This window comes from Oryctolagus cuniculus, chromosome 3 (genome assembly GCF_964237555.1).
Source record: "Oryctolagus cuniculus chromosome 3, mOryCun1.1, whole genome shotgun sequence".
Classification (NCBI taxonomy): domain Eukaryota; kingdom Metazoa; phylum Chordata; class Mammalia; order Lagomorpha; family Leporidae; genus Oryctolagus; species Oryctolagus cuniculus.
The window spans coordinates 161,652,867-161,676,321 of record NC_091434.1 but is presented as its reverse complement, the minus strand read 5'-3'; the positions used below and the strand labels follow the sequence as shown (position 1 = coordinate 161,676,321).

The window sequence follows — 23,455 nt, the reverse complement described above, 5'->3', positions numbered from 1 at the left end:
AAAGACAGTTACAACACATGATCCACATGTAGAAAATACTCATTACCCACGAAAGACATATTTAAAAGAAAATCCAGTTTAACCAAGGGAAAGTAGTCCTTTTCCTCCCTCCCTCCCTTAAAAAGTCATTGAACATAATACAACAAGGAAGTACATGAAGGTTCTGAAAGTTGGAGAGACGGCAGATTGACTAGGCAGAGTTACAGAGAGGCAAAGAACGAGGGGGTGGGGGTGGGGCATGTCTTCCATCTGCTGGTTCACTCCCCAGATGGAGTGAACTGTGCCGATCTGAAGCCAGGAGCTGGGAGCTTCTTCCATGTCTTCCACATGGGTATAGGTGACCAAGGACTTGGGCCATCCTCTACTGCTTTTTCAGGTCATAGCAGAGAGCTGGATTGGAAATGGAGCAGCCGGGTCTCAAACTGGTGCCCATAAAGCGGGCACCACAGGTGGCAGCTTTACCCGCTATGCTAAGCACCAGGCTCTCATCTCTGTTTCACAACTGTCTCCCAGTGCCTGGGCTGTGGCAGGGTAGGCTAAGCCTCTGCCTGGGGCACCAGCACCTCATTTGGGAGCCAGTTTGTGCCCTGGCGGCTCCTCTTCTGATCCGGCTCTCTGCTGTAGCCTGGGAAAGCAGTAGAAGATGGCCCAAGTGTTTAGGCCCCTGGGACCACATGGGAGACCCTGAAGAAGCTCCTGGCTTCTGGCTTCGGATAGGCCCAGCTCCAGCCCTCACGGCCATTTGGGGAATGAACCATTGGATGGAAAACCTCGCTCTCTGCGAGTGTAGTAATGGCACCGAGGTGGTGTTGGTTCCAATAAGGATTTTATTATGTGGTGGGGAAGCCACACATTCTAATCAGCACAGCACACTGGGCAAACCCACCACCCAAGCTTCCGGAAGTACCTCAGGAGCTCCTCACCACGGTTCCTCGCCACAGAGGGCCGATTCTCACAACATCCGAACGGGGGCGCCTCTGAGCCAAATACGCAGGTCTCCAAGAGCCTGTTGGGTTCCGGTGAGCAGGACCTCAGCGTCAGGCGAGTTCAGAGCTTCAGGACCCGCGAGCGGGCTCATCTCCGGTGGGGCTCACAGCCCCAGTGTCAGGTGAGCTCAGGGCTGGCTGCGAGAACTCTCCCGGGATGGCCTGAGTGGAGGAGGGGGGCCAGTCAACCCGGAACTTCCGCTCTCGCCCTCAGGCGAGTCTGGCCAGAGTCTAGATACACGTTTGGCGGCCAGCATAGGGTCGGTAGGGTCCCGAGGAGGGTGCGTGCGGGCCACAGGTGGTGCTTAGCAAGTCCCTGCAGATCTCCTGCAGTTGCTTAGCTCTTGCTTACTTGTCCGCCTATCAAGTGAATAAATAAAATCTTTAAAAAAAAAAATAGCTATCGCTTATATAAGAACGATTCTATCCTCTCACAGAAACTAGGAGACATGGCCTTGTGTCCTTAGATGATTGTATTTCGAAGAGAAGTCTTCCATGTCCTTCAGAGACACGTCCCTGGGTGATGAAGCTGGCAAGGGGGCGGGGGGGTGGAATTAGCTACCTGCCCAGAGGCAGAAACCACATAATTCAGAGTTTGCTGAAGTAAATGCTACAAGAAAAGGAAGGTCAGGGACAATAGGCAGAGGGAAACCTGTTTAATGTTTAGTCAACCCAAGGGAAATGTTAAGGCCGTCTTGGTCGGGCACGGAGAAAATTAGTCCCAAATAAAACTTGCTTGTGGTAGCCGAAGGATCAAGGAAAGGAAAGCCCAGAGGAAAGTTTTCTGGCACCTGACCCACTCCAGTCAACAATCCAAGGAAAAATGCTGTTTCTCCAATGCGGGCAGGTAGGTAGCTGGCAGAGAGCAGCAGAGATCTGACAGCCCCAAACGACTGGTGGGCTACCGTGGGCTACCTACCGTGGGCTGGGTGGGAGAGGATAGTTCCGCCCAACCGTGAAGGTGGACTGGGGTAGCAGCTGTGTCTGACCTGCCTGGTGACCTTTGCAGGACTTACACCTGTGGCATGACAGCTGCAGTGTACTGGGGCAGAAGCCCCTGCTGGCCAGGGCAGTGGCTACAACCACGTGCTCGTTGACATGTGACAGCCTGGTCTTGAGGAGCCAAAGTCCTTTTTGTGCGGAGTCCAAACCTGCCTTTTATTCTTATTTCATTTTTATTTTTAATTAATTTATTTATTTTTTGACAGGCAGAGTGGACAGTGAGAGAGACAGAGAGAAAGGTCTTTGCCATTGGTTCACCCTCCAAAGGGCGCTGCTGTCTGCGCGCTGCGGCTGGCATACCGCGCTGATCTGATGGCAGGAGCCAGGTGCTTCTCCTGGTCTCCCATGGGTTCAGGGCACAAGCACTTGGGCCATCCTCCACTGCACTCCCTGGCCACAGCAGAGAGCTGGCCTGGAAGAGGGGCAACCGGGACAGAATGCGGCGCCCCGATCGCAAGTAGAACCCGGTGTGCTGGCGCCGCAAGGTGGAGGATTAGCCTAGTGAGCTGCAGCGCCGGCCCAAACCTGCCTTTTGAGTTCATCATCAAGCCCCCCCTTTCCACCCCTCTTCTATATAGCAGAAACCAAATTTCTGCAATGTTGAGCAAAGATAGACCCAGCACCAGTAGGAAATATCCATTATAACTGCACGCTGTGTCCTTGTCATGACCCGTAGGTCATTATAATACCATTATAAATCTTCATGTCTAGCACTCCTACTCCCATGGTGCACATCATGCCAAAACACTTCTGAGAGTTCCCAAAAAGGGCATGGAAATGAATGGATCTCTAGTCTCTCTGCAACATCCCCCATCTCTACCTTTGTATATTCAATTCAATTCCACCCCAGACAAAACCCCCTATGTCTGCTTACCAATAGTATAAAAGGGAAGCTTGAAACTTGTGTTTTTATTGTTATTTCTTCTCTGTCTCTCTCAACTCTCTAGCTTGCCCATGCTTACTTCATGAATATATACTTTTCCTTTGCTTTAAATAAATCCTGAGGGCAATGCTATGGCAAAGATTGGTATGACATTTATATTGGAGTGCTGGTGAAGTTCAAGCTACTCCAACTCTAATCCAGCTTCCTGCCAACACATATGAGAAAGCAGTTAAAGATACCCAAGTGCTTGGGCTTTTGCCACCTGTGTAGGAGACTAGTATGGATTTTCTGGCTGCTGGCTTCAGTGTAGGCCAGATCTGACTGTTGCAGCCATTTGGTTAGTAAGCTAGTGGATGGAAGATATTTATCTCCCTCTCACCCTCCCTCTCTGTCTGTCACTCTGCCTTTTAAATAAATAAATATATAAATCTTAAATAAATAAATACTGCTTTCCTGTATACCTTTATGCCTCCAACTTGAACTTTTTCATATGTGGAGGGAAAGTCCCAGAATAAGCATACATTAGAGCCTGTTATGCACAATATCTTTAGCCACAGGGTAGCGCTTGGGTAGAAATTGCCATGAACAACAGGTTGATATGAGGTGGTGTGAGAGGCCACATCTTGGAAGTCCATAACTATTTCAAAATAGGGAAAAAAAGCAACTTGAAAATAAGTCCAGATTGATTGCCTAGATCCTGGTATTAAGAGTGGAAATCAGTTGCAAATTGAGTGAGAAATCTCAGTTACAGATGATAAAATGTTTTTTATTCTGTCTGTTCTGACTGTAACATTGATGAAAAAGGTATATGCATCCATCAGAACTCATTGATACTTACAGGACAGATCTTGACCATTGAATATGATAGCTGTCATGCTCTCCGACTTGACCAACTCTTTCATTGTTCTGCGACATTGAAAGTAATACTTTATATCTATGTACATTGTATTGTAAGTGAATTAAAAGATAGACAATGAAGTTGACATGAGTAGCAGGAATAAAAACTTGTTTTAAGCAGGGTTTCATAGTGGGCAGTTGATTTGTGAATATTTTCATATTACATGACATTTTTTCCTAGGCTATGCCATAACTATGGATGTGAAACTGAAAAAATAAAAATTCTTTATATGAAAGAACTTCAACAGACTCATGGAACAAGGGAGCGAAAAGACAGTTTTCACGAATACAGTTTTCCTGAACCTTTTACTGACCACTCATAGATGACCCCCCTGTGTTAGGGCTCACTTTCATTGGCAGTGAGAGCATAGTTTCTACTATTACTAACACTGCACAGTCTCAAAACAACATCTAAAAGCTTAAATTTTTTTTCTTTTCTCATAGGTGCATGGGTATATGTGGAATTTCTTTCGAGTGCTAACGAAAAAGAAAACAGAACAGGAGGTGTGAAGGTATTATTAACTATTCACCCTTAAATGTTACCCTAGAGCTAATTTTCCCTCCTCTCTATTATACAAAACAGATAAAAGAAAGTATACTTGGGCTCATCTACACTGATTTCCTTTATGTTATAGACCTTCCTCCATATTTAAAATATTTAAATTGTTGACTAAATTGATAGAGAAATATTTATGAGAACTTACACATAACCTAGCATTAATGTGTTACTACGTGTATAATCTTTGCACATGATGGTACTGACTGTAAACACCCATCAACAAAACCACTAGAGGGAGTACCCAGTGTCTTCTCTAATGCATATTATGTAGTTTATAAACTAAGTTCTAACCTTTATTAAACAAAAAGAAACTATAAAAAGAAGGCATCCAACTGAGACATCCACACAATAGATAACATTAATAACTTATTAATGAGTGAAACTTGGCAAGAACTGAGTCATCATGATGCATGATGATAAGAAGGGAACCCTGTTGGATTTATGTCCTTTCCTATAAAAAGCCTGGAATTTTAGCAGGTTTTCCAAGGTATGTGACTGACAACTGAAAAATTATACCTGAGAATTGAGGGAAATAATGAATAAAATCAAAAGACCAGATAGGAATTCCTTTTCACTAGGGAAGTATGCAATATTTCATACCCTGATCACTGTTTTATTTCCCAATTGAGATAAGAAGCACAATATAAAATGAGATACTATTTAAATTAATTTAGATCATATGCAGTTTATTTAAAAACGTAGTCATATATTTTATATTAAAAAAAAGAAGTGCTACCAGATTTACTAACCAGAAACAAAATACAAGAACAGAATTGTGGTCTTGCTGCCTTATGACAAATTTCTTCAGTATGCTAGGAATTATTCTGTCAGCTGTTTTAGGTAGACATTTAATTAGATTTGCCTTAGAAAACCTTAAGTGACAGGAAGACAGCTGCGTACTTACCTTGAAAATGACATTTTACGTTTCCCTGTATGCTGAACTGCTGCAGCTGTCTGATAATTTTCACTCTTTTAAGAAAATGATTTGTAAGAACTAGACAAGTGATCAGCTTTGAGCCCATCCTGACTTTAACAGGATTTTGGAAAGCCTGGGCAAAACAACAAAGGAAAATTTATATCAGTGCTGAAAATTGGTCATGCTCTTGTGATTTCTCCTGGCATGATTGGACTTCTTCATTATGATATTAATGTCTTTTTGCAAAAAAAGAGTTAAATTTTGAACGGCTAATATTGCAGACAAAGGAATAGTTTCAGCCTGCTCATGTAGTTATTTAAAATGGGCATACTCTATTTGTGACATTTCATTCCTTTCCAGTTATATTTTTTCTCATTCAAGTCTGTGCATTACCTTGGAGGCACTGGAATATTCATTTATTTATCCTTTGCTACATTTGTATGATCTGTTATTTTAGAGGAAATATATATTGCTTGCGATATAGACAGTAACAGAGAAATGAAGAGGTATTTCAAAAAGTCCCACTGGTAAATGAGAACTTTATTATTTGCTAAGTCTTTTTTGGTTTTTAAAGTTGTAATGCTGAGCTTGGGAGTTTAACTCAAAATTTAAGTCACATATGTGATAATTGCATAAATCATGACCTCAGGAGGTGCTATAGGGAGCTGACTTGGAAGCACAATATGTGTGAAGACAGTGATTTAGAAAAAAGTCTAGGTTTGGTTGAAATAGAAAAGGCTTTGATTTGCTAAGAACATGTGGAAGAGGTGAAAGTCGATGTTTACCAATATACTAGATTGAACACAGGAAGAAAAAAATCCATCTTAATGTAAATATTTAAAAAACAAATAAAAATTGTATCTAAGCTCTTTGGAACCAAGAGATAGGAATATGCTCCCAAACAATACATCAGACTGTTTACTGAAAAGTGGCTTGTCTGAGACCACTGTCTCCTGCCCTTTGGTAACCATTTTTCATGGATCTCAAGCCAGAATTCCTTTGTTTGCTCAATTGACTGGTATTATTCAGTGTATTCCAAGGAGAAGCAACTATACATCCCTGGGGATATTTTAAGAAAAGCATTATTTGTAGTTACTTTTGTTTCTCATCACCTTTTATATGAACTGAAAGCAGCTGGACCAGTTGCTTGAATGGTAAAACGAGAAGATGCCTCAGTGACTATAACACATGGATGAGAAGAGAGCTGGGGAATTTCAGAAAAGTAGTGGCATGTATCATTGGCTTCCCTACTCAGCTCCCTGCTTCAGTCTTCCCTATGACCTCAATCCTACTTCAGGAGTTACTCCTCTTTAGGGAAGACTCAGGCCTGAAGGCTGTGGTGGAGGAAGCAAGGGTAAATATGTTTCTCCCATATTTCCTTCTTTGAAGGTGATTTTCAGGACTCTTTCCCCCAACTTGCTCCATCTTCTTATTCTCTTGACCCATTGGGCTTAATTATTGAACCAATGGTCAACCAGAGATGAGGTTGGGCAGGAATATCTACGTAAAAAATATGAAGCTGCTTTCATTATCTCTAGTCATAAAGCTCCATTGTGAATCTTTCCGAGAGGACGACTAATGATGGCAGCTCATTTTTTGTCACTAAGCTTCAAGGTTCTAAAATACCTCCCAGGCAATATACTCACATCTTAGTCTAATTTTAATATCAAATATAGCCAGCCATGTGTTTTGAGGTGGCTCATGGGTGTTATATGATGAATTCAAATACCAGTAGAAAATTGCTCCAAATGGTTAAATGTCAGTATTATTAAAATATGCTACATTTGCATAAGATTTATTCTTTTACATTGTGACATTCCAGTTGAAGTGAAAGCCCAACAATCATATAACTTTTTCCTTTAAATAACATTATAAAGAAATAAAAGGATAAAATTAAGTATACAGAAGTTAAAATACAAAAACTCATGTTGGTAATTTTTTTAATTATTCTCAATATTGGCCAGATAAATTCTATTCTGATGTCTGCATATTATTGGGGTTTTTTTCACTAAAGTTCAGTCTAATAGTGATCCAGTGAATTTCTCTACTTAACCATTGAAATGAACTGTTTCAATAAAAATCCTTGTAAACTAAAGATACGGACTTGGCTTACTAAAAACCCCAAAGTTTCCAAATAACCTTTCACCGTGAAAACTAACATTTGTGATTATTTCTCAATGTTTATAAATGAAATAATATGTTGCATGACAGGAATTTATCCCAAGTTCTTAAATAGAACCCAGGCATGAGGAAAAATGGAGATCGAATATGAATTTTATTACAGTAAAGGTTGGCTATGACGATGCAGCTTGATTTGAAGTTCAATGGGTTTCCATTACCTTTCCCCTAAATTGCAGTTAAGAAAACTCTACTCAGCTAAATTCAGTAAGTTTGTCATATGGAAAATATAGGACCCAAGCATACAAAGCTTAGCACCACAGAAGTACTGAGGGTAGAACTATGCAGAACATACTCACTATTTTTCTACCAATATTAAAAAGTAGAGAAATTAATCCTAATTTACAGAGTTGTTCCTCTCATCATTTTCCATCTTGGTGAGTGAAATGGAGCTTTCCCTCATTCTGTAGAAATTTGAAGATGGAAATATTTATTTACCAATTACAATGAGTATACCAAAAAATGCAACTAAAAGACAGATGGATTCATGGTTTAAGTATTAGACATGAATTAAAGACATAGTTTTTTAAAGCAAAGCACTTTTTCATGATAAACAATAACACTGGAAATGAACATGTAACTGTTTTAATAGATATATGTAGACATTCCTTTTATCTTTTTCCTTGTTGAAGAAGCCGGATATTCCCATTTGGATTTACCTGTGTCTTAACCTACCTGACAGCTTCACATAGGAGCAGTCATGCAAGCTAAATCTAGTCTTATGACCTTAGACATATGCTTAACAATACGCTGGAAATTTAAATAAGGACAGCAAGAATCTTTTCTGCAGTTTTCCTGCCTGGCTTATCTGGAAATCCCCCAATAGGAAATACCTAAGGAAGTGTGTCACAAAATTTCAGCTAATATCACATTATTACATGAAACATCTTGTTTCTTAATTGATGACACATTTAATTATGTAATGAAGCTATGCCAACAATCAGAAATATTTACAAGATAAACATATTAGTCAGTAAATTCTCCTTCTGCTTAAATCAATTTAATTGAGTTTCTGTCTTGTATAACAAGACATAACTGATAATGACATTCGCACCAGCAGAATATTTAGGGAGATTTAGCCAGTATACACATTAAAAGAAGTTTACAAGAGCAAAACTGAAAAAGGTACAAATATGATGACTTAATAAAACTGAAATTATGTTTGAAGTAGAATAATTTTTAATTCACCATTAAGTGAAAAGCTATAAAACTATTCATGTAGAATATTTGATTTTGCACAAGTTGAAATGACATATGTCACCACATAGAAATACGTATATTAGCATATATACGTAAATGCTAGAATTAAAAACACAAATTTTAAAAATAATTACATTTGAACAGAAGGAGGAAAAATGGAGGAAGGACATGGGAAATAATTTTGTGATTTTTCTTGCCTTGGAATTTGTCTTATCAAGTGAATACATTCTTTTTAAATGTAAATAGAGACTAACTTCTAGTGGAATCATGAAGCATTTTATTCCTTTTCCTAATTCTTACTTGAAATTACTAATGAATATTATAGCTTTTGAAAATATTTATAGGGCTGCTCGTGGCAGAATTGTGTGCAACAGTGCATCTAATCTCAGTAAATGGTAGCTTCTTGAAGAGCAGTGTTGTGGTTTCTTTTACTTTTCCCCTTGTTAATAGCATATAGTCAATTCCTACTCAGTTAATTTGATGTAGAACGCACAATAATGGATTGATAAGTTGTGTTCATTGACAAGTTCTCTTATTTTTTCTCTTGGAAAAGTTGCTAACCTTATTTGAAAATGTAAAATATTTTCATGAAATCACCCTAAAATTCACAAAACTGAAAATGAATTAAACACTTGATATATGGTATGGTCAACTTCACAGACTAAATTGAACTTCAAAGCAATAAGAATTTGTGGAGTTTTGGCAAATGTCAACGAGTTTTCTTTTTATAATTGTCTTCCAGTGAATAAATTCCTTAAACTTTTGGATAAATTTCAAGGTTCATCCAACCATGAACATTCTGTACATTTTAAATTTCTTTTTAAGAAAGTACTGGTGTGCTGCTTAAGTAGCTTGTATAGTCACACATGAATATAAGAAATGTACGTTCCATGGCAAAATTCAAATCCTATTATATTGCTACATGTGTAGTTAATGAATGATGCAAGTGAAAAACACAAAATTTTCTATTTAACACATCATTTTTACCTATATTCTTTATTTAGGAGCATTTATACCGGCTTGTGAGTTTGTATCACTGCAAGTAAAAACAAAAGGTAATTGTAACAAACGTTATAAAGTATACCCTACTTTATTATAATAATATTTTAGATGATTCACCATTGTTTAAAGTATAAATAATATTCTTTATGTTCTCAAAGTCTTTTGTTAGAGTTCAGATTTTCTTTTAAAATTATAATTGATCTTTAATTTAATAGCAATGGCTTATTTTTATTAGGTACTTGTAAGCATAAAAATACATTAAATCAATACTTACAAAATAAATATGGCTTGAAATTTTATTAGGTACATATTGGTTCATTCAAGCAGATGAAAACCCAAAACATGCAGGATACAGAATTATACAGGGACAATAGCTTGTATGTTTTTCAGAGGCATAACTGTTATCACATTAATAGTGATTTTAATTTACCAAGTATTTACTTTATTTGAACTCATTCTACAGTGAGAAGAATAAATAACAATTAATAACTATTATATATTTCAAGTTGCTATCTTTTATGTTCTCTAAATTATTTCCTATTAGTTCAAAATCTCTCACAAAATCTATTAAGCTGTACTCCTGTATATAATAATAATTAATTAATATTTTAAAGGAAACATCAATCTTAAGTGACTAATTTTATGTAGATATATGTCAATGCATTCAAATATTAGTTTTCTTTAATTTTAAAATAAAAGGTCTTAAGAGTAATGCTTTTAAGGCAAGTTCGCACTACTTTACACTGTAATGAATTTGTTGTATTTTTACCAAGAATTTATTCAGACAAATATCCATATAATTTCAAAAATTCACTATATTTAAATGACTTTTTGAAATAAAACAAATATCATAGATTATAGAGCAGCTAATTGCTTCAATACTCAAATGAGTTTTCCTTGTACTTTGGTTAATATCATCAAAGGCTACAATTAGTCTTGAATTAAATTTATAAATATACATTAAAGAGTGTATCTAGACACTTGTAATTCCCTCACAAATTTTTTTAAAGATTTATTTATTTATTTGAAAGGCAGTCACTTTATGTTTCTGTGTGGGAGCAAACTGTTGAAATCTTTACTTCATGTATGCTAAACTGATCTTCTGTATATAAAGAGAAATGAAAATGAATCTTGATGTGAATGGAAGGGGAGAGGGAGTAGGAAAGGGGAGGGTTGCGGGTGGGAGGGACGTTATGGGGGGGAAGCCATTGTAATCCATATTCTGTACTTTGGAAATTTATATTCATTAAATAAAAGTTTTTTGTTTTTTGTTTTTTGTTTTTTTTTTTTTTTTTTTTTTTTAAAGAAAGGCAGAGCTACAAAGAGCCAGAGGCAGAGAAAGAGAGGTCTTCCGTCTGATGGATGGAAGACTCCCCAGATGGCCTCAACAGCTGGAGCTGAGTCTATCCAAAGCCAGAAGCCAGGAGCTTTTTCTGGATCTCCCACATGGGTACAGGGGCCCAAGGACTTGAGCATCTTCTGCTGCTTTCCCAGGCCATAGCATAGAGCTGGATTGGAAGTGGAGCAGCTGGAACTTGAACCGGCACCCATATGGGATGCTGATACTGCAGGCAGTGCCTTTACCCAATATGCCGCAGCACCAGTCCCTACAATTACTTTTAACTCTTAATTTTTTTTTTTTTTTTTTTTTTTTTTTTTTGGACAGGCAGAGTGGATAGTGAGAGAGAGAGACAGAGAGAAAGGTCTTCCTTTTGCCGTTGGTTCACCCTCCAATGGCTGCCATGGCTGGCGTGCTGCGGCCGGCACCCGGCGATGATCCGAAGGCAGGAGCCAGGTGCTTCTCCTGGTCTCCCATGGGTGCAGGGCCCAAGCACTTGAGCCATCCTCCACTGCCTTCCGGGCCACAGCAGAGAGCTGGCCTGGAAGAGGGGCCACTGGGAAAGAATCCAGCGCCCCAACCGGGACTAGAACCCGGTGTGCTGGCGCCGCAAGGTGGAGGATTAGCCTATTGAGCCGCGGCACCGGCCGTAACTCTTAATTTTTACAAGTTTTATGAGCAGAATGAGCATATTCTACTTATTTATTAACCAAACTAACTTCTATTGTACTATGAACCTATCATAATGATTGTAAATGGTTTCTTAGCCCAAGGATTGGTTTTTCATTGCTACCAAAGCAGAAGTAAGTTAACGACAAAATAAATCACATTTTAATGTTATTTGTAATTGCTAGTAAGACACATTTGAAAGCAGTAGTTGATTTTGGTAAATTATCACTGAAGTTGGAAACTCATTGGAAAAACAACCTTAAAAATTCCAAAAACAATAATAGTTCATAACATTGAGAGAAAAGCTTAAAAAGCTTCAGAGAAGGAGAGAGCATTTAACGTAGTGATTAAGATTCCCATGTCCTACTTGGACCATTTGCATTCATTTCCTAGCTCCAGCTCCTGACTCTAGCTTCCTGTTCATGTAGCTCTGAGAGGTAGCAGTGATGGCTCAACTCTTTGAGTTTCTGCCACCCACAAATAATACCTACATTGTGTTCCCAGCTCTAGGTTTTACCCTAGTCCAACCTCGGCCATTGTGGGTATTTGGGGACTGATCCCACAAATGGAATCTCTCGCTCTCTCTCTCTCTCTCTCTCTCTCAATTTGTTTGTCTGTCTCCCTCTGTCTTTCAAATAAAAGGCATGTTATACTTGAAAGATGTAGTAATTATATGTATGCATTTATGTGTATTATATGCCTATACATATATGCATTTATGTATAAATTGACATTTTGTCTATGTTTATAGAAATAAGTATATTCAAATATATTTACATGCTACATTAAATATACACATGCAATATATTATATTGTACTAGTACAATATATCTGTACTAACATGCAAACGCATGTTAGTTTTATATAGTTAGTTTTATATACAGCAAAGTGATCTAGAAGAAATGCTGAAGAGTTATATATTGGAACATTGTGACAGAGCTTTGCTTCATGTACACCAGAATTTTCAGGAAAATGCAATGACCTTGTAGATTATTTACTATAAAAATCATAAACTTTAAAGGGAGTAAAACTCAAGATGTATGTTTTGGTAGCTCATTCTCTTCTAGTATTCTGTAATCCTGCAATAATCATCAGCTACAATTTTCTAATAACAACATTTAGTCTTTAAAGAGTATATTTGAAGCATTGTCTTATAAGAATTTGGTATTAATATATCAGTTGTTGAAGCATATATTGACTAGAATCTTGCAAAGTATTTTCACATGCCAATAAGTATACACATGGATCTCTTTTGCTTTAAAAAATCTTCATGGTTCAATTATTTATACTCATTTTTGTTGAATGCTCCCTTCTGTTATTCCAAGAGTAACTAAGCTGAGAACATAAACATCTGCCTGAACCAAATACACTCAGATTTTTCCGTATAGACAAGAGTTCAAAAAATGGAGAACAGAGAGTAGAAAAAAGAGGAAATCTGCATGTAAAATAGTGTTGACTTTATTTTCTACTTCCCATTAAACCTACACTAATTTTTTTGACCATGGGCATATTTCCATCTTTGGCTAATACAGCAATAATGGCTAGTATTTTAATATTGTAAATGCATTTTTAAAAATTCTGCAAATAAAGGGATAATGTTATTTGCTGTTCCTATTCAAATATGCACTCAGAATTATCTGAAAGAGGAAAAATCTGCAAAGCTAATACCGTTCTTTAAAAGTTGTAATTTAATATTTTCCCAAGTTTTACAGCTAATTTAAGCTTTCCTCTGCTTTCTATCATATTACATAAAAGTTATTAATCCAAATAGAGTTCAAAATCTATTATGAGATTTCTGAAGAAATGAACAAATGTTTGAAAGATATAAAATTAATTCAGCATGCTCTAGTTACAGAGAAAACTGGAGAAAATAAAATGTTTTCATGTAAATTTAACAAAAATAATAATGACAACATAAATGATGGCTGACAAGAAGGCTGCATGTTTCACTATATAACCATATGCTATTTTCCAGATAATATATGTTTCTGAATAGTTAGCTAAGAGCCATGCTTACAGCAAGGGTCTTGCTCTTAATTTGCTGACAAATACATTTGGCCTACATTTAAATATAAAGAAAAGTTCATGACTTTGAACATTCATAAATTATATCTAAATTCTGATTTTCAAATATCTCATAGGGAAACAGAATGAAATGACATAGAAAATCATAAAGCAGTATGATGCTTATTTTACAAAATGAAAATATTTTAACAAACCAGAAATAAAATGAATAAAATCATGACATGTCATATAATAATATACATCTATGCTATCCAATGGAACATTAACTTTTCTGTTTCTAGGTAAGAGGTTCGCAATACATGTTTTTAGATAAAACATAAACGTATAAGTATGTCAGATATAAGTGATATGATCATATCATAGCCAATAATTATAGAATCTTATACAACTAAACAGTTCAACTCAATAATTAACCCTGTGTTATACTATTTAGAAAATCTTTAAATGGTGAGGACCACAATCAAGTTTACCTCTAAGATGGTATTCATTAAATATCATTAGAGATTTCTATAGATTATGAAAAATGGCTAAGTAAAGGTCCTATGCAAGTATCAGGATATTTTAATTATTAAAGCTTTGTAGCATGCTTTCAAATGAGATGTTGTGGCCGGCGCTGCGGCTCAATAGGCTAATCCTCCACCTGCAGTGCCAGCACACCGGGTTCTAGTCCTGGTCGGGGCGCCAGATTCTGTCCCGGTTGCCCCTCTGCTCTGGCCAGGGAGTGCAGTGGAGGATGGCCCAAGTCCTTGGGTCCTGCACCCGCATGGGAGACCAGGAGAGGCACCTGGCTCCTGCCTTCAGATCAGCGTGGAGTGCTGGCCGCAGCGCACCAGCTGCGGCGGCCATTGGAGAATGAACCAACGGCAAAGGAAGACCTTTCTCTCTGTCTCTCTCACTATCTACTCTGCCTGTCAAAAAAAAAATTAAAAAAAAAAAAAACACAAATGGGATGTTGTGATGCCTCCACCTTTATTATTATTATTAATATAATAATATATAATTATATATATTATATTATATTATATTATTTCTCAGGACTGTGCCTATTCTGAGTCTTCTGCACTGTCATATAAAGGTTATGGTTGTGTTTTTGGAAATCTTTAAAGAATGGCTTTTGTATTTTCATAAGAATGTCATTGAATCTGCAGATTGCTTTAGGTAGTATGAATATTTTAGATATGAATTTTTCCAATCCATGAACAAAGAATAACTTTCCATACTTTTGTGTCCTTGATGAATTCTTTCATCAGTGTTTTATAATTTGTATTGTAGAGATCATTTACTTCTTTATTTTTTGTAGCTATTGTATATGGGACAGCTTTCCTGATGACACTTTCTGTAAGATCATCTTTACATTCCAAAATGATTTAAAATAATTAGTATTTATACTAGCATCGAATTAAATTTGGTAGCTAATTGCTATACACTTACTTGTTTATAGTGATTTGCCATCTAAATCTGGACATTTCCATTTTTGTAATATGATGTCTCATAAAATGTTTGAGAACTGAAGAAATATGGTGGAACTCCAGTTTTAAGAAACAACAAATACTGCATGATCTCAATTATCATACTGATCCTGAAACAGTCAAACTCAAAGAAGTAGAGAATAGAATGATGAATACACAGAGACAGGGCAGAGGATGGCAGGAGGGGATGGAGAGATGTTTGTTAAAAGGTACAATGGTTCAGTTACATATGTGAAATGTGTTTTTGAGATCTGCTGCAGCCATGGTAACTGCAGCCAGTTACAATGTATATTTAAGAGTGGAAAGAGAGTAAATTTCAAATATTCTTAACAAAAATATGATAAATACTCCTCTGTATAATGATGGATTGTTTCTGGTTTTTTAATCAAAGCATTGAAAGGGTTATTTGGTAATAATTTATAAAACACTGTGTTTCACATGAATTATGGGTATTTTTGGTTTTGCTTTCTGTGTTTTTTGTTTGTTTGTTTGTTTCTGGCTTGAGATTATAGGATGAGAAATGCCCTTAAGAACATTTTAAATCTTTGAAGCCAGCATTCAGCAAAGCCAAATACCTTGTGCCAACCCATACAAGGCCACTAGATTCAGAAGGAGCCAAGAGGGATGAGATAAAATGCTAGCTACTTTTATGACCATGTTTTGGTATGTTTGCCAGAACAATGATAAATCTGCTGATAAATCATCCTTGTCATCCATATACAAATACCAACCAAATTGCAACTTGCTTTATCTTTCACATTTGATTTTGACCTTTTCTTTCATATTTTCCAAGTATAGTTTTGCAGCAAATATTTTTATCTAATATTATGATTTCCCCATGCAGTGTCTTAAGTAGATCTATGACCCTATTATCTCTGAGTTTGTCTTTTCTTTTAGTCTTGAGGATTATGGTTTATCTTATAAAGGTCAGTGAGAATATATACAAACGCTTATGTATATTTTAATTGTTCTAATTCTGAATGAAACATGAAGAGCCTACAGATAAAAGGGAAATTTATATTGGATAAGAAAAAATATCCAACATTAGATGCAGACAAATCTACATTTATTGTACATCTCTGGCTCAGAGGATGTTTCACATCATAGCTGTTATCTCATTTGAAGCGGATATTAAGCTTTAGAAAACACATAGGACAGTTGACACCGAGAACTCTTGATTTTATCTTTATGTCTAGTTATAGTTTTATAGGATTTAAAGTATTATCTAACTCTGTTCTTTATGCAGTGTTTCATAAAAACTAAGATAAGACATGCTAGAAAATGACATTTATTTTCATTATAGCACTATTTTTAATGTGATCTTTACTCTTTTCCTATGGGAGAACATAGGCTCTTTATATTCCTTAGAGGACAGGATTTGAATAATCAGATAAGTGCATAGAGATCATGTCTCAATTGAATTCAATGTTAATGATTTATAAATGAATGCCCACAGCAGAATATTAAACTTGTTATTAATTTTTGGAATTCAAATTAGATTAACTAGAATGTTTAAAGGAAACATCCAAAGACGATACTTGCTTTAAAAATTTGACATACAATGATAAATTCTATTTTTATTTACATATTTTAATACCAAAAGTTGAAATCTGAGTTTTTTCACACAACAAATAATTATTGTAACAGATATGCATGAAGTACTCATTAGCCTCTTACATGAACATTGTATTTCATTTTCACCACTGTCAATACTTTCAGTATACAAATGAGCAATATATGGCTCAAAGAATTTAAATAATGTACTCCTATAAACTGTTAATAAGTGTATTGTGTTATTGAAAATGAGCTGTTTATTTATTCTTCAAAAATTTGTGGGACAATTGTGTTTTCCATACATTCTACAGGCAAGTTATTAGGTAAGTTTAGAAGTGAGGCAATTTCCTGAAGAATAACATTGATGAGAAGTTCCAGAATCAATGTTTGTCCTCAGAAATATATCAAAATAGAAAATAAAAGTAAATATCATTAAACTGAGATTCCAAGAAAAACAGCCTAAAACTGTCTATGTACAGCATCAACATGACCAGCTATAGGTAAGTATAGATACAGATACGGATGATATAGATGATACAGATATAAATTATATAGATATGCATACAGAGAGAGGAAAAATTACCTTTTGGGAGCAGGCATTTGGGGTAGTGGGTAAATGCTACTTGGGGGACCTTAATCTCGAACCAATGAGTATCTGGGTTCAAGTCCCTGTGCTGCTCCTGATTCCATCTTTCTACTTACGCAGACCCTGAGAGGCAGTATATTTTACTGTTGACTAAACAATGCGAATAAAACAAAAAAGCTGAGAAAGAGGAAGGCATTCTGTAACAGTCAGTGAAGTGGAGATACTAAACTGTAATTACAAATCCTACCAAAAATATAATTCTGTTTTAAGGATGTACTACACGGGAGCTGAAACTATCCTTTCAATCAACTTCTCTGTCATTTATATCATCACATCTTTCCTCTCCAGTGGATCCATGACCTACACAAATGCATGAGGGTTTTCGTTTAGAAACTTAAAAATCCCTTACTCTAACTAGCACAGGTGTCAGCACAGCACTACCATTCCCCTCAGGAATTTTAATAAATAGGAAACACAAGAATAATATTTGCTTATATGATAAAAGTCTTTGCTGTACATAGATATTTGTAGATTCTGTAAATTTCTGGTTCAAGTAACATGACACAAATTCTGTAGTTTTCTATCGATCATCAAAATATATGGCAGAAATTTGTAAGAATAACTTGTGAGGGAATTAAATTAAATAGAGGGATTCGATTATATACAGTAGTAGACACAAAGGATACTGTTGTAACAAAAAAGACCCCAAAGTACAAAGGTTTAATTAAGAGGCAAGTCTGAATCACTCTTGTGTGTCAATCCCTAGGTGAGTGGTGCAGTTTAGCAAGACATCTCTTATTCCACCTGTGTCCTTTAGGGCATTTTTTTTTTTTTTTTGTAACCTGGGAGCTTTGACATTCAGTGTTCCAGAGAAGACAAAGGAAATCCAAAGCAGTCTTGCTCCTTGAACTGAGCAGAAATTTCACATCATATTATCTATTGTCATATTCCACTTCTGAGCTCTTAGTTACCTCACCAAAGCTATCTGCAAGTGAGGCTGGGAAATGTAGTTCCTAGCTAGGTGAACAGTTACCCATTTCAGTACAATTTGCTTGCAGCATGCTGTCTTTGAACAAACTAGGTAAACATACTGAAATTTCTTTCATATAACGTTTATATGGCATAGTGAATGGACATGGGCATACTAGGTAGTATATAAAAAGGTGGGCACTGGTCTGAAAACAAAGAAATAAGGATAGAGCCAACATTGTGGGGCAGCAGGTTAATTCACAGTCTGAAACATGAGCATCTACACCAGGGGAAACCTGGATGGAGTTCCAGCCTCCTGGCTTCAGCCTGGCCTAGCCCTGGCTGTTGTGGCCACTTTGGGAGTGAACCAGTGTATGGACGATTTCTCTCTTTCTTTCTCTGTCTCTATCTCTCTGTCTCTCTCTATTTCTCTGTATCCCCCTCTTTCTCTGTAACTCTGCCTTTCAAATAAATAAAAAGTAAATCTAAAAATATTAAAAACTTAAATGCAAAATCCAGTGTAATAGAAACTAAAAAACAAGGATGTATATTTGATATAAGCTAAGACTTCTTTAGAAGTTAATTCTTCTTCCCATATTGGAATATCTGGATTACATCCTGGTTTCACTCCTGATTCCAGATTCCTGCCATTGTAAACCTTGTGAGGCAACAGGTGATGGCTCACTTACATGGGTGTCTGCCACCCATGTGGGAGACTTGGGTATATACCATATTTTCATTATCCAATCTCTATTATGGGCACTTAGGTTGATTTCATATTTGGCTGTTTTCAAACATCCTAAAATGAACATGGAATTGTAGATATCTCTTCAACATACTGATTTAATTTAGTCTTGATCTATATACCCAGCAATGGGCTTGCTAGGCCATATGATGGTTCCCTTTTTAATAATTTGAGAAGGATCCATAAACAGTGATTGAACTGAAACTATCAATACCCAGACTTTGGTGTCCTAAACTTTGATTCTTAAATAATCCCCATCATAGATATAAAACAAGGAGAACTATAATTGCTTGAAGTAGAATATTTATCTTTCTACCAACATTGTAAAAAGTTTCCTTTCTTCCACATTCTCACCAAAATGTGTCTTTCAGTTTTATTTATGTACTTGTTTATTTGCAAGACAGAATCACAGAGAGGGAGAGAGAGAGAGACCTTCCATCTGCTGGTTCATTCTCCCAAATGCCCACAAAAAAGGGCTAGGCCAGTCCGAAACCAGGAGCCCAGGCTTCGATCTGGGTCTTCCAAGTGGGTGAGAGGGTCCCAGTGCTTTATCTCCTGTTGCTTCCCAGGATGAGTATTCACAGGTAGCTAGCTCAGGCGTCATACAGGGACTCAAAACCAGATACTCTGACATGAGATGTGGGTATCCAAAGCAGTGTATTAAGTGCTATACCAAATATCAGTCCCCTCTTTTCTTACCATTGAGTTAATTTTCTTACAGATTTTGGATATTAACTGCTTTAGAGGTTAATATATTGTAGATCGATCTATCTATCTATCTATCTATCTACATTGTGAGATATTCTCTCCCTCTGTAGGAAATCTCTTACTTGGTTGATTGTTTCCTTTTCTGGGCAGAAGCTTTATAGTTTTACATAATACTGATAAATAGCACTTTGTCAGAATTTCTATGTAGATTAGAACTGGTTGAGGGAAGGACCAGAATTTAAATGGCCCTCCATTAACTCTGTAGCATATGAGACACAGGTAAAGTGTGATGGAGTCCAGATAGACAGATAACTATCAAAAGGAATGTGAGATTGCTCATCATTATAGAAATCAGATAGTGTGCCATTATCATTTTCAGAAATGATCAGAGAAGCAGTTGTGAATTAATCCTTGTAGCTCTAGGAATGAAAGCTGCAACTAACCTACTACATGATATTTGTAATGACACTAAATTATAGAGAACTGAATTAACACTACTCTCTAACAGTGGTGGAGAACATTCAGCCCATGGACTGTTTAAAGCCTGTGAAATAATTTATTCTGACCCTACCAAGGCAATACCAGGTAGGACTTGAAATTCAAAAAGTCTATAATAGGATATTTTTGAGTTGATAATTTTGTGTGACTCATGAATTAGGTTAAAAATATCCAATTGGCCCTTGGCAGAGACAAGCTTCCCTACTTCTGCTGTATAATTTAAGAGTCTTACCAATTTGAACACCTCAAAAGAAGATAGAAGGCTAAATACAATTAAATAAGATTTTTGCTATAGCAGCACACATGTATTTTCTCCTCTTTTTTTCTAACCTTCCTTGAAGAGATTCAAAATAATTTACTCATAGAATTATTAACTTTAAAAATATGCAAACTTCCAATAAAAAATTGGTTCTAGATCTTCTCTAACATTTTTGCAAAAAACAGCCCACTATATTCATCCACTGGGCTTTCATGAAAATTATGTGATAAAGAAGTTTGACCTGATAATCTATATTGTAGAATTATTTGAATCTCAAAAATATTTTGTGAATTTTCTTCCAGTTAGTAAGAATATAATTAGAATTTCTATGTTCAGAAAGTGCTATAGTCTCTATTTTGATTAAAGACATGAAGAATAAACCCATTGTATAGATATACTGCTGTACACCTTTGGAGAAAATCCTTTATACTGAAATAACAAATCCAAATCCATCCCTAATCCCTACAACTGTAGAGGACTCAAAAGATTGCATTCATGAACATGTTATCTCATTTCACATTCAATTACCCATGTTGACCAGTGGAAGGAGTTGAAGTGTTTTGAGAAGTGATAGACTTCTAAATTAGCAAGATTATTTTATACTTGTAGATTCTTTTCTATAAGAAATAAACCCAGTTTCATGTGACTATTTACCTATAAAATATTTCTTTATTTTCATTTAAAAAGGAAACAAAATTAGTTTACAATTAATTAGAAAGTACATATCTGGAATTTAGCAACTTCAATAAGTGTCAAATCAATTTTTGTATGCATATAAGTTATAGGATATTTGACAATTCAATAACTTTCATCGATAAGACTATGTGATTCACATATTCAAAACTATGTGATTTGCATATTGAAAATTTATTGTACTAACATATTCCCACTAGCAGTTTGTTGCCACTCCCTTTTTTTCAACATCCTCACCAGCATTTTTGGTTTTATATTTTTTAAGAGAATTATTTTGTTCCAGTATTTTATAATATGTGTTTTCCATGGACATTTCGAAAGCTTTTCAAATGCAATATAGATCTTTGTTATCCCAAGAATATCCAATAGGCCAGAAGGAAGCATCATGTGTAAGCTTTTCTGAAAAAAATGTTAAAATTGATTACACATATTATGGCATACAATGTGGTATATAATGTGTATATGTGTACAATGTGTCATAATTTTGATCATAGTCACCCAGTTCTAAATTCAAGGAGGTAATTTCTCATGTGGTTTTAAATTGAATTTACCTGATGATTGGTAATAGTGAGTAATTTTTTGATGTATCTGTTGGCCATTTATATGCTTTCTGAGAGATGTCTGATTAGGTTATTATTCATTTTAAAATTGGATTATTTGAGATCATTTGTGATTGAGTTGTTTCAGTTCTTTATATATCCTGATATTAAACTTTTGTAAGATGTAAAGTTTTCAAATACTTTGTCTCATTTTGCACATTATCTCTTTGCTGTATTCTTTCCTTTTCGTGCAGAAGAGTTTTATTTTGATAAAATCCCTTTTTCCTATTTTTGCTTTTGTTTTCTAGGCTTTGGAGGTCCTATTCCCCAAATCCCTGCCCATTCCAATATATGTTTTCAACTTATAATTGCATAGCTTCATATCTCTAATCCATTTTGAATTGATTTTTGTATGTAGTGAGAGAGATGCACCTAGTTTCATTTTTCTGTATGTAGATAACCAATTTTTCCAGCACCATTTGTTAAAAAGATTATCATTTCCTCAGTTTGTGTTCTTAACCACTTTGTCAGAAATCAGTGACTGTAACTGCCTGGGTTTACTTCTGGAAAGCTTTTATGGACAACAGTGTGGCAGTTCCTCAAAAATTACAAATGGGAGAATAGGAGTGTTGTGGTACAACAGGTTAAGTTTCCACCTGGAATGTCTGCATCCCATATCCGAAGGCCTGGGTTCAAGTCCTTCCTCCACATCTGATCAAGTTTCCTGCTTAGGCCACCATGAGAGGCAGCAGATAATGCTTCAAGTACTTGTATTGCTACCTCCCACGTGGGAGACCTGAATGAGTTCTTGCCTCTTGACTTGCATTTGGCTCTGTCCTTGTTGTTGCAGAGATCGGAGAGTGAACCAGCAGATGGAAGACCTCTCTCTCTGTCCCTAGTGATACTCTATGTTTCAAAGAAATAAATATTTTTAAACTTAATATTATATTTATTTTTGAGATAATAGATAATATATTTTAATTCACATTATAGTCAAAGGCTTAATGGCCCTATTAAATAAATAGTTCAACAAATAAAAAATAAAAAGAGGATAGTTCATATCATAGAACTATGATCTGATTCAGTCACCCTACTATTTAGTATATATCCAAAAGAAATGAAGTCACTCTGTCAAAGAAACAGCTGCACTACCATATTTGTTGCAGCACTATTCACTATAGCCAAGAAATAAAAACAACCCAAGAGTCCATCAACTGATGAACAGATAAACAAAAGTGGTACATAAACACAATAATATTCAGCCATAAAAAGGAAGGAAATCCCATCAATTGCAATGTAGACAGACATAGAGGTCATTATGTTAATAAAATAAGCCAGACACAAAAAGACAGATACCACATAATCCCCCTCGTGTGGAATTTTAAAAAGTTGGCCTCATAGAAGCTGAGAGTGGAGTGGTGGTAACAAGCTGGGGAGAGCAGAGGGCTCAGAGGATTGGGAAATGTTGGTCAGCAGACACTAGACTACAACTAGCTGGCAGAAACAAGTCCTGGTGTCCCGTTGCAGAGAAGGGTGATTGTAGATAAGGATAATTTTCTGTAAATTTCATAAAAGTGAGAGGAGAGGATTTTGAATGTTGTTACCACAAAGATTTGATAAACATTTGAGAAGCTAGATAGGCTAAGGTTGATTTCAACATTGCACAATGTATATATGCAGCAAGACATCATATGGTACACCATAAATATGTGCAATTTTACCTGTCAATTCAAAAACTGTTTATTGTGACGGGCACTTATGAGCCACAGCTATCGATAA

At 36.1% G+C, this 23,455-nt stretch overlaps 1 long non-coding RNA gene across 1 annotated transcript; it reads left to right on the top strand.

Annotated features, from left to right (window-relative positions):
* The first annotated feature begins 995 nt into the window (after positions 1–995).
* Positions 996–9,700, top strand: LOC138849059 (uncharacterized). The gene is made up of 3 exons (XR_011387438.1): positions 996–1,108; positions 4,213–4,280; positions 9,626–9,700. It is a non-coding gene; the product is annotated as an uncharacterized lncRNA (long non-coding RNA).
* The last annotated feature ends 13,755 nt before the right edge of the window (positions 9,701–23,455 follow it).